Here is a 12,743-nt window from a genome sequence, read left to right as displayed (position 1 = left end):
GGTATGTGTGTAAGTATTTATTCTCGTTCCTGAGAACGCCGGGAGCAAGCCTACAGCTCGGATGTCGCTGGGCTATCTCATGACCTCACTTCCCGCCGGCGCCAGTAGCTTCCACCTCCACGAGATGACGGAGACACTAGAACGCTACACTACATATCTCCTCCCTTTAACAACAATAACACAAGTGCAAACTACTGGGTAATAACTCCAAAAGGATCAGTCCGAAGGTGGTTAGGTCTTCATGTCGAACTCCCGATACTTTTTTGGCAGTACCATGGTCCTGCCTGTGCGGGTCTGTCTCAACGTGGTGCCTGCCCTCGTGTCTCTACTGCCACTGGCTGGGGCAGCGTTAGTTATCTCCTGTGGTTGGTCCCTGGTGACCAAGTCACTCTCACTTTGGTCTGCTTGATATGCCTGCTGCTCAGAGTCCTCTGAATTCTCCTGTGTCACGGCAGTGTTCGCCTCTTCTGTATTGGTGCCCTCTGTGCCACTGCTGGGTGTACCTGGGTCTCTGTTATTTTTCTCTTCTTCCAGGTTCCCGTAGTTACTCTCTTCGTCCTTGTCCCACTTCATCACCTTGTTGCATCTGGGCATTCTGTCTAGGGACCATATCTTTCCACTCAAAGCGGACCTGGCGTACGTTTCTTTGACCTGCAAAGGTGTGCTATACTTGCTGTCTCCTTTCTTCCTCAATTGCGCAAGCTTCACTCTGACCCACTCGCCCTTTTCCAGCACCATTGTGCCTCTTGTTGTAGTGGTCTGTGTAGATCTTTGCACTTTTTCCAGATTGCTGCGCACCCCTGCTGGAGACCACTTGCTTTGTACTGTGCGTTGTTTCCACGCCATATTGTCCCTGGTGAATGGGTCCCGGTCCCGGCCCCTCAATATTTTGAATGGGCTGTACCCTGTCTTAGTGGGAGTGATACGGTAGGCCCATACTGTCCACTTTAGTTCCATCTCCCAATTATTCCCAACATTGATGGCCGCTTGAATTGATCCCATAATGACCATGTTGAACCATTCGGCTAGGCCGTTCCCTGCTGGGTGGTATATCGGGGTGTGTTTGATCTGTATTCCGTTCTGGTCCATAAATGCGTTCCATTTCTCAGACGTGAATTGGGGTCCACTGTTACAAGTTATGACTCTTGGGATTCCTTCTCAGGAATGTGGAGGTGAGGAAGGCCAGTGCCGCGTCAGTGTCCACTGACTCACATATCTCTATTTCCAGCCACTTGGAGTACCGATAGACGAGAACAATGGCATACTTGGGCACACTGTTTGCATCCAATATGGGGCCCAATATGTCCAATGACAATTCTTCCCAGGGAATAGCTGGGTTGATGAACTTCCCTAAGGGGTGTTCGCATCGTGGTCTGTGTCTTGTCTGCATTGCTGCATTGTTTACATTCTCAGACATGTCTCTTCACTTGGCTGTCCATTGCTGGCCACCAGTATGCTTGTTTGACTCTTTGTTTTGTTTTTACTAACCCCAAGTGTCCTTCGTGAAGAATCGTGAGTAGCCGGCTTACCAGTCGTCCCTGCGGCACCACTTTGTCTCCTCCTAATACAAACATTGCGTTGTCTCCAACTGACAGCTCTTCTTGTACTCCATAGAATTTCCGCTGTTCTGTGGTTAAATGTTTCTTTTCTGGCCACCCAGTGACTATGAAGAGCTTGACAGCTGTTAGGCTTGTGTCCTCCTTGTATGCCGTCTTCCATTCTTGTGCACTTATGACCGCCTCTTGGTCGTCCATGAATGCTATTGTGTAATCGTCTTCTTCCATTGGCCTTGGTGCGTTCTCCATTGCCGCTACACTGCTGAGAAAGTCGGACACTTTGTTCTTTGAGCCAGGGATGTATTGGACATCATACACATAATCCAAGAGGCGCAGGGTTATTTTCGCTATACGAGAAGTGGCCGTCGCGTGTCCACTTGACGTGAGTACCTTCACTAACGACTTGTGATCCGTTCGGAGTAGGAATCTGGGGCCCCACAGGAATTGGTGGAATCTGTCCATTGCCCATATAGCTGCTAGCATCTCCTTCTCCACCACACTGAAATTCTCTTCATTGGAAGCCAAGGACCTGGATGCAAAGCTCACGGTCGTCTTTTCCCCTTCTGCGGACTGCTGCATCAGGACGGCTCCCAACCCTCTGTCACTCGCGTCCGTGGTGATTATAGATAATGCTTGTTGGTCGAAGCCATGTAGGGGCACTACCTTACATACATCTCCTTTGATTTGCTTGAATTCTTCCTGCATTGACTCTGACCAAGTGAAGGCAGTTCTCTCGTTCAGTAGCTGACGTAAGTTGTGTGTTTTGGTGCCAAAATGAGGTACAAACTTGCTGTAGAACTCAGCCATGCCGAGCAAAGATCTGATGTCATCTTTGTTCCGGGGGTTAGGTGCGTCCTTTATGGCCTTTGCGTTTGCCTGTTTTGGTGAGATGCCTTTGTCGCTTATTTCATGCCCTAGGTACATGACCGATGACACCCCGAATCTGCATTTGTTCCACTCTGCTGTGAGGCCATTCTGTCTTAGTATGCGCAGTACAGTGGAGAGCTTTGCGTCATGGTTAGCCTTGGTTCGACCCACGACCAGGAGATCATCCTAGAAGTATTGCACTTCATCAGTGTCTTTGAAAACTTTATGCATCAGCTTTTGGAAGACCGTAGTGGCGGAGGCCAGGCCGAAGGGCATCTGCCGGAGCTGATAGCATCCAAACGACGTAATGAACGAGGTCAGTTTTTTGCACGTAGGGTGCAGTGTGATTTGATGATAGGCGGAGGTCAGGTCTATTGTTGAAAACCACTTGATGCCCTTCGTCCGGGCTAACATCTCGTTGATCCTGGGTAATAGAAATGTATCCACTAAGATATTTTTGTTAAGCTCCCTCAAGTCAATGCAGAGGCGTACCTTGCCATTGGGTTTCCTGGCTACGACCCGAGGCGCCAGCCATTCTGCGCTCTCGATCGGCTCGATGATTCCATTGTCTTCTAAGCGTTGTAACTCTTGCTGTACGGCTTCCCTGCTTTGAAACGGAATGTTGCGTACTTTGTGGCTCACTGGTTTTGCCCCTTACATGAGGCATATCTTGTGAGTGAACTTTGTCAACTTGCCGATAGTGCCGCCAAACACTTGTGGGAATTCTGCCTTTCATTGGTCTGCTTCCTATGCCTGCGCGGGGGCAGTCATCAGGACTTGCGTTGTGCCTCCCAGATTGAGTTGAATACAGAGTTCTCCCATGTCCACCCATCCTAGGACTGAGGGTCCTTTATCTGCCACGTAAAGTTTCCCTTCGGCCGTGCGGCCCTTGAATTTAAATTGCAGGGGATGGTACCCGACCATGGGAATGGGTTCCCTTGTGAAGTTAACTGGGTGGATGTTCGGAACTAGGAGATCTGTTCTTATGGTTCGCGGGAAGTCTCTGTCTCAGATGCTGCGTTGTATTATTGTGTATGGGGGGCCCGAGTGAGCAACCATTGCCACTTGGATCCCCCCTTTTGTGAGTTCGCACAGAGGTTCTCTCGCACGGGAAAAGTCAATTCCTAAGATCTGGTCATCTATGCACAGTACACTTTCGTCGTCTTCTTCACCACTCCCTTCCTCCGTCTCAGAGTCTTGTGCCACATATTTGACCCAGGTTTTCTTGGGTTTGCGTCTGCAGACCTTCTCAAAGTGTCCCAGGATGCTGCAGTACAGGCATTTGGCTCTGAGAGCAGGGCATCGTTTGTCGGTAGCTGCATGAGCTTGACTGCCGCACCTGTAGCAGGAGTTCTGGGGGCTTCTGGTTCGCTTTTGGCTTGGGTGTATACTTCTGTGGTTGCCTCGAGCTTCCCATGAACGATTGCTTGCGCTCCTGAGGAGTGGCTTCTGTTACTTTGCCTACCGTGGCTTTGCTGGTGCTTTCCTTCTTGGCAGCTTCGACACACCGTTTTGAGAGTTCCGCTTTTTTGACCATAGCCATTATCTCCATGAGGGGAGCTTCTCCGCTGACCCATAACTTCTCCTGTATGGACGTGTTCACCGTGTGCATGATGATCTGATCCCTGATGAATTCATCATGGAGGACTCCTAATTTACAGGTGATCGCTAGTCTCTTCAGCGCCGCCACGTAGTCATCCACCGATTCTCCCACGTTCTGTTTCCGTTGGAAGAAGTTGAATCGGTAGATCGCAATACATACCACTGGCTTGTAATGGCTGTCCAAGTCCTCTATGGCGTGTTGGAACACGTTGCCGTCGTCCTGCGCCCTGCGCCCTGGTTTTCTTTACCAAGTTCATGTACACTCTAATACCCTCTGGACCCAAGTTGTGCAAAAGGATCTTCTTTTTCCGTTTGCTCTGAAAAACTTTGCCCCTCTCGTCCTCTAGGGCCGACATATAGTTCAGGAAGTACTCTTTCCAATCTTCCCATTTCATGGCCAGTTCCCCTGGTTTTGGTAGGAAAGGGACAAGGTTCCTGAGGGAGACGGTTTGGACGCACATTGCAGCTCGCCGTCTGTGTGGGGCGTCGTCCGTCCTGTGCGGAGGGCTCCCTGGCGCGCTTTGGTCCTGTGGGTCTGCTGCATCTTTCTGTGCCCCAAGGTCTTCCACTACGTTTCCTTGATCCTGGTGCGCCAGGGTCAGGTACTCACCAGTAGCTTGGTGTGTCTTTCGCTGCTGGTCAGATGAATCCTGGCTGCTTCCGGGCTCCCTAGCTCCTTATGGGCCTGCAGGGTTTCCTGGCCTGAGCGTAGAGGTGCGGGCGGTACCCCCTGACTGCTCTGCTCCCCCGGTGTAGGCTGGTCAGCGCTTACCGTCTGCCTAGCAATGCAGTTCCCTCTACTGCTGGGCTGTCTTCGCGCTCTCCGCGCAGCCAGCGCCCTTATGTTGTGGGGTGGACTGGTGCTCAAAGCCAGTGGTAGGATGGTCCTGGGCTCGCTCCACCCCCTTTAACTGGAGGCTATGTGTGCCCCCTCGCGATGGTGCAGTGCTCCTCCCATTCGTTCTTATAGGGACAGAGAGGTCAGAAGTTTCTCTCGGTGGGGCCCTGCTGTCTGTCCGCAGTGCACACACACTGCTACAGGTGGGGCAGGGGCTCGCCGAGCCCTGCACTCAGGCTCCGCATCACCTGTAGCGCAGACGTAGGCTTGCGCTCTTCTGCTCCTGCCAGCAGTGCTTCGGTGGTGGGGGAGGAGCCCGCGCGCCAGCAGTGCTGCAGCTCCCTGTGGGCATCGGAGCGTAGCTGACCTGCAGCGCTGCGTTCTACTTGTGCCGCCTCAGATTTCTCCCCTGCCGCGATGCTCGGTGTCCGTGCGCTGGGCTCTGGTGGCTCCCCTGCCGCACTCTCACTTGACACACCACAATGCCGCGGTTGCTCAGCTGCCGCGTCAAGATTACCACAGTCGTGTCCCCTCCCCAGCCTCGTCGCCAGATTGTAGAGACGCTGTCGGGGTAATGATGAGGTAATGATGAGGTGGACACGGGTATGTGTTTAAGTATTTATTGTCATTCCTGAGAACGCCAGGAGCAAGCCTACAGCTCGGATGTCGCTGGGCTATCTCGTGACCTCACTTCCCGCCGGCGCCACTAGTGTCCACCATCACGAGATGATGGAGACACTAGAACGCTACACTACACTACAATCTGGTCACTCCATCGGAGCCAGCTTCCCAGGCCTCATGCTGATGAACATGCATTTTGTAATTTTTCCTTATGCACAAAAGAGACACTTCATATGATGAACTGGGAAACAATCTTCCAAGAGAATGCGGAAGAGGAGACATGCTTGTGCTCTCACATTTTCCCCCCCTTAACCTTCAACCTTGTCGAAATATTGAGGTGACACATTCATTAGGAAGTCATCTGCCAGGAGTCATCCCATATGTCAGGCAGCAACAGCTGTAGATGCTGAAGTATTTGAATGCCATACTAACAAGGTTTGCTGCAGTAAAGTCACAAATAGGGGAGATAACTACTGTTTTGTGGGGCGCAGTTTAGGGGTGAAAGCGAGGCTTGGAGACGGGGGGACCCAAGGGGAGCTGAGCGCGAGCCAGTCTTCCCCTGGGTTGGTTCGCACATTGGAACGGTCACCCAGGTGCGAGGAGGGCTGATTGGGGAAGTCTGTGGGCGTGAGGGGAAAGTTAATTAGAGATGTCTGGTGGGGCGGGAAAATCACTGTGCCTGAGGGCGGCAGGAGGAGGGGAATTTAGTTTGTCCCACCCACCCTTCCCGTTACGCTGTTGCTGTTTTTTCAGGTGTTTAATTTTATCAGCCTTAGTTACTACCAGGAGATTAGCAATTTTCTGCCACTATGAGACAGGTTTAGGTTAGCTATGTAGAATTCATAGGCAGATTTTTCTGGGGGGGGGGGGGCAGTCTTGAGCGGGCTTGTCCATCCTCCAAGGGGGGAGGTGGGGTAAACAGAGGACGGGGAAAGGAATAGAAAATGATGAGCATCTTTCAACATGAGTCAGTTCTAAGCATGGGCGGATTTCGCGGATCCACGATCCGCGAATTTGCGGATTCGCAAAATCCGCGAATTTGCGGATTTTTTTAATGGGGGGTTGTTCTGTGCGAGTTCAAGTGCCTCTTGTGTGTATAAATGGTCAGAGACCGATCAGAGCAGCAGATGAAGAGAAAGAAGCTAAATTAGGTTCATCAGGAAGCACTAATAGATAAAATAAAGCAGGTGCTCGAGCACATTATGTCTATCTCAGTATGAATCAGATTTCGAATGAATATTTCTGTGCATGTGGAACCCACTTCCAGGGCTGGCTTAAGGGCAGTGCAACTGGTGCGGCAGCATTGGGCGCTGACCTGTGGAGAGTGCGCTGTGACCTCAGGGGGCGCTGTGGTTAGCAATATCCTATGACAGGATGACAGAGAATTGTTTGAAATTAAATTTGAGGAAAATAGAGGTCATCATTTTTGGAAACAATGTCAAACTTCTGGGCCCCTGGGTGGTGGCTGGCGGAGCTGGGCACACTTCCAACACCCTCCAAGGAAAGCAAAACATTTGGGAGTATTTGTGGATGAGAAGCTTACTTTGGGCTCGGGCCACGTTTCATTTCATCAGACTGACAAAAAAATAATGCCTTTTTCGCAAGAATAGCAAACGGATTGTAATAACATCTCTTATTTATCAAGGCTGGACTATTGTAACGGCCTTTACCTAAGTATGCAAAAGCAACAACAAAATAAGCTCCAACTTGTGAAAAATGCGGTGGCAAGGCTGCTGACGGGCGTACTAAAATTTTCATCAGTTCTTAAGGAAATAAAAAGACTCCTTTTGCTGCCAGTCAGACAACGGGTTTGTCCTAAATCTTTATACACCACTTTCAAAGCTCTCCATGGACTCGGACCGGATTATCTTAAACATCGATTTAAATGGTTTGTTCCTAATCAAACTCTTCGCTCTCTTGGAACAAAAATGGTGTCAGTACCTTTCATTAAGAAGCTAATTGGTGAGGAAGACATTTTGTTACCCGCACTGCTAAGACATGGAATGTGCTACGTTTCACATTACAGCCGCCGATGACTTAATGTTGTTTAGAAAGGCATTAAAAACATGGCTTTTTTCTTTGTAGGTTGTATGTTATCCTGTAATTTGATAAGTAACACCACCAGGAGACCCTAGGGTAACCGTTGCGCTTTACAAATGTAAATAACATTACCTAACATATACAGGCCATGTACAGGCTTCATCACAACACCACAGGGGCATTGGATCTGCAGTTCAACTCCGCACTGTTTACAAACATCAGAACCCAAACTGGCCCCCCATCTACTGCGAAGACCAAGACAATGCTACATATCTGTACAAAGAGCTCCTTGGCAAATACTTTCAGACCTCAAATGGGATGTTTCAGCTGACTTTTTCATCTGCCCTCACTCAGTTCCTAGATGTTATGCTCAATGTTTACATGAGTGCATCCAATGTTCTATGAACATGGAAACTCTGAGCAACATCAAGGCTGAGTTTTATGTGTTGGGAGGCATACCACATGACGTATGTCCCGTTGATGGTTTCCATGTTGAACCAAGGCCCCCTCATATCTGAGAGCAGCTCTGGCGTGTTTGAAAGCACTTCCACTTTGTCAATGGAGAGGTGGTTTGCTCTGCACACCTCTGTATCACCAGTCAAACACAGAAAAGGTTCATGGGAGGAAGGCTTTGTGGTGTTATCCATTATGTTTCATCCATTTCAGCTGTCATGATGTGGCAGCCAGACAATGATTGCCTAAAGTCCTTTTTATGGTTATGTTTTTAGGGGACTCTTGACAACTGTTATGTTATGTAAATTTGTATAGCGCACTAATCACTCAAGAGGGTATCCAGGCACTGAATCCTAGCTGGCTCGTGGCACCTATGAGGAATCCAATAATGCCACGGGAAGTCTGCTTCAATGACGCTTGGAAGAAACTGGCTGATTCTGTGGGTTGGGTTAATCATGGGTCTTGTCAGGGTGAACCCCCAACGCCACTCAATGACCCTAAGCTCAACCTCTTGGTGGGCGTGGCACAGAGCAGATGGGCTTTATGTAAAATATTTATGTAATGCCGAAACAATAATGAAGTTAAAACCCCAGGCAACAAAAATCCAAAACTGAATTACACATGTAGGGAACATTTTAATGAACAAAATGACATAAAAACAACAATATTCCAGAGAGGGAAGCTGGAGATATGAATTTTTTAAGTTTTGAGTAGAAATATCACCAACGTGCAGAAAGGACCTAGATGTGGTTAGAGGCTGACCACAAAGGAGCACTAGTCGAATACTACAGTTGGATTGGTCTCTGAAGCAAAAGTTTCAAAAAGTTTCCAATCTTTTTCATTGTGCCCAAGCAGACATAGGAGTACGCTTCTCCACCCAGGACCTCAGGGGTGGTGGCATTTAAAAATGTCTTGGTGCCAAGAAGATGCAGCCATCAAAGCCACAGGTCAGCTGGGAATTGCAGGGAAGAAGTCTCTTGCAGCTTGTACCCAGGACAAGAAGTGGACACCAAGGGTCAGGTGGCTCACTTACTGCGTGACTCCAGAGAAACAAACAACTCTGATTTCCATGTCAGAGATGAAGTCAAAAGGTGACTTGGTGTATGCGAACTGTGCTCCATCATGTTCACCCTGAAATTATGCAAAGGTTCCGCTCAACCACGACAAATGATTTCTGATTGGCCTTGATGTATTCTTGGTTTTTTTTGGTTCCCCATATTAGATTATTGTTGTTTTGGAAGTCATTTTACTCATTGAATGTTTCTCTATTTTTCTAAGTTGGTTGTGAGATTTTTATTTTGCAGTGTTTTGACTTTTGTATTTACTTTGTTACTCCAAAATACTATAGTAGTATCCTGAATTGAGCTTGTCTGCTCTGTGCAATAGCTGCCAGAAGGTTGGAGTCAGGTTATAATGATTGAAACTGTGTTTTACCTTGACAGGTTTATGACCATATTCCTTGTAATGGATGCCTATTCACACCAATTCATAATCCACTTTTGCACATATTAAACATTAAGGATGAATCACATGAATATTTCTTCCCAAAATTTCAATCCAAGGCTATCATTAAATAACAGAAAATAACTTTGAGTAACAAATAAACAAGGAAGGATGGGCGCAAAAAAAAGGTTGAGCATACACACCCCAAGATATACACTGTGAAAACAAGAGGTGTGCTGTTCCAATAGAGGAAAAGGAGGTGCGGTCCTAACCGAAGGGGTGTGCTCCTATAAGGAGCGAGACCTTCACACACCTCAAGGGATGTCTTGCTTCATCATCGGACAGCTTCTCGTTGGGCCAGGATGCCTAACAGGCCATGCAGGGGGACTCTTTGCCGGAAATCTTTTACCTGTGATCTTGGCTGATGATGAAGCGGGTGTGTGTGGTCTGTGAGGTGTATTTACAAAGGTGAGTAGAGTGTGGGGAGGATGTGAGTTAAAAAAGCTATGAGAAGCAGCTGAACCAATTTTAGTTAGCGGGTTCTATGTCATGATTAAAAACCTTAAATATTTCCAGGAGGAGGATGGGGGTCAACATGTTTCATGCCCTCTAGCATCTATAAGATTGTGGCATTTCACCAGGACCTAAAAAAACCCTACTAACTACTCACTGAGGATCATTTCATGTCCGTGTGTAGAAATAAATAACCATACCCTCACAAAATTACACCAACCGTAGCAGTGTCCCTCATGGTAAGGACCTAAAAGACAATGGGGATGAAAAAGGGGCGGAAATTATACGATCAGGAAAAGCATGAAAACCAACGTCATTCCATGTTGGTGGGTGAGGTGTCTAGCTGTGGACTGACACACCATCATCTTAGTCTGGCTGTGAACATGTCACTTAGTGCATAGTGAAATGGGTAAAAAAACATCCATGTTGTGCTTATGTGAAACAAGTAACTCGATATTCATCCTCATCAACCGTGCCTCATAGAGAGTGTGTAATGAAGTGGACTGACAACACACAGTTGCCCCAAGAAATGGAAACACCAACTCACGTGGCGCCCCCCGGTGGTCAGCTGTCCCCCGCAACGGCGTAGACTATTGTCAAGGATGTATCAGTGGTTAATGGCCAGGACAGAACTAGCAGCAGGGTTTTTTTGTGGTGACTCAAAAGAACTGGTGTGATTAAAGTCACCAGTCCAAGTGGTACAATCCCCGTGGGGTGATGGGAGAAAGGTAACTTACCCGAAATAGGCGGGGACACGGAGCCAAACACTCCGGTATGGCGTTGCGTCCGACTCCTAAAGGATCAAAGGAGAAGGACCAGTGAGATTGCTGTGCTGCAGGTAACGAAAACAAAGGGAAGATGAGACGAGTACTTACATACGTCAGTTGTGTAAGTAGCGACTGACCTACCCTCCATGCAATCCGGAGCGGAGGAGGAACCGCTGTGGCCAGATGTATAAATCTGCTGGAGCGTCTGCTAGCAAGGACGTGGTCCCGACCTGGGGGAGCGCGGGCACCATCTAGGAGGGGTGGCAAGACTAAAAAAGGGCAAGACAGGGGCTCCAGAGAGGTGGCATAAGATAAGAGCCTGGTCAGTGCGGCAGGTAACCTCCAGAGCCAGTAGTAGAGGCCCAGAAGGGTACTCAGCTAGAAAGGGGTGGGCACTTTCAAGAAACTTGGGAAGCCCAGTGAACCGGCTCTGCGGAGGGGGGGTATTTGATTGTATAACGTGCATGTGACAGTGAACCAGCACGGGGTGTATTGGATTGCAATGACGGGCCAAATCTGTGGCGGAATCACCCCAGGGGGTAAGAAGGGTCAATCAAAATGTTTCTAAGACATGGAGAAGACAGTGCCTGACTGAGAGTGCCAAGAACTTTCTTGGGGCTACTGCATGTTGTCAGTCCACTGTATTACACACTCTATATGAGGCACGGTTGATGAGGATGAATATCGAGTTACTTGTTTCCCCTAAGCACGACATGGATGTTTTTTTTACCCATTTCACTGTGCACCAAGTGACATGTACACAGCTCGACTAATATTATGGTTTGTCGGTCAACAGCTAGACACCTCATAACCAACATGGAACAACGTTGTTTTTCATGCTTTTCCTGATCGTATCATTTTATCTCCCCACCTTTTTTGTCCCCATTCTCGTTTAGGTCCTTACCCTGAACGACACGGTTACAATTGGTGTAATTTGGTGAAAGTATAGTTACTTATTTTTACACACAGATATGAACTGACCCTCAGTGAGTAGTTAGTAGGGTCTGTAGGTCCTGAAGAAATGCCACAATCTTACAGATGCTAGAGGGCATGAAACATGTTGACCCATATCCTTTCTTAGGGGCCGATTCTGATTTCAGTCAGAAGGGCTCCGAACGATGGTCGGAGCCCTTCCGACTGAACCGGAATGTGTCGCCCTGATTCCTTTCCGACCGAGCCATTCTGATGGGCTCGGTCGAAAAGGAATCCGACTCGGATTTCTGGATTGCGGACGACAGGCTCGGAGAGCCCGTCCGCCGTCCAGAAATCCCTCAGTACTCCCCCGGCTGCCTCTTTGTGACCGAGGGAGTATGATGGCAGTTTTTCACTGCCTTTTCGTGCCGGTTTTTCCGGCACAAAAAGGCAGTCGGAAACTGTCTTTGAGGGCCCCCAGTAGGGCCCCCATGGGTGCGAGGCTGCCGCATGGTGGCCTGGGGGCACCTATGGTGCCCCTCTGTGGATCCCTGCACTCGGTGGAAGGCACCTTGGGGTGCCGGCCACAGATTACAGGGATGAACTGCCCCCCTGCTTTTCACAATGCAGGCATGCATTGTGAAGTATACGAGTGCGACCGAACCCTGTTCGGTCGCATCGTACTAGCAGGGCCGTAACCGACATCAGCAGGCCGGTCGGTTACGGCTCCTGACTGATGTCGGACGGACTCATCGGAATCAGCCTCTTAATGCTTGATGAGCTCATTAGAGCCACCTCTCACAAATATTGTAGGTTTTTAATCATGACATAAAACCCACTAATTAAAGTTGGTTCAGCTGGTTCTCATAGCTATTTTGAACTCACATCCTCTCCACGCTCTACTCACCTTTGTATATACACCTCACAAAACACATACTCCCGCTTCATCATCGGTCAAGATCACAGGTAAAATATCTCCGGCAAAAAGTCCCCCTGCAGGGCCCGTTGGGCATTGTAGCGCCGTCCCAACGAGGAGCTGCCCGATGATGAAGCATGACATCCCTTGGGGTGTATGAAGGCCTCATTCCTTATGGGAGCACACCCCGGTTAGGACCTCACCTCCATTTCCTC

Source organism: Lissotriton vulgaris, unplaced genomic scaffold (assembly GCF_964263255.1).
Source record: "Lissotriton vulgaris unplaced genomic scaffold, aLisVul1.2 SCAFFOLD_3016, whole genome shotgun sequence".
Taxonomy (NCBI): Eukaryota; Metazoa; Chordata; class Amphibia; order Caudata; family Salamandridae; genus Lissotriton; species Lissotriton vulgaris.
The sequence above is the reverse complement of the archived record's forward strand: the minus strand, read 5'-3'. Positions refer to the sequence as shown.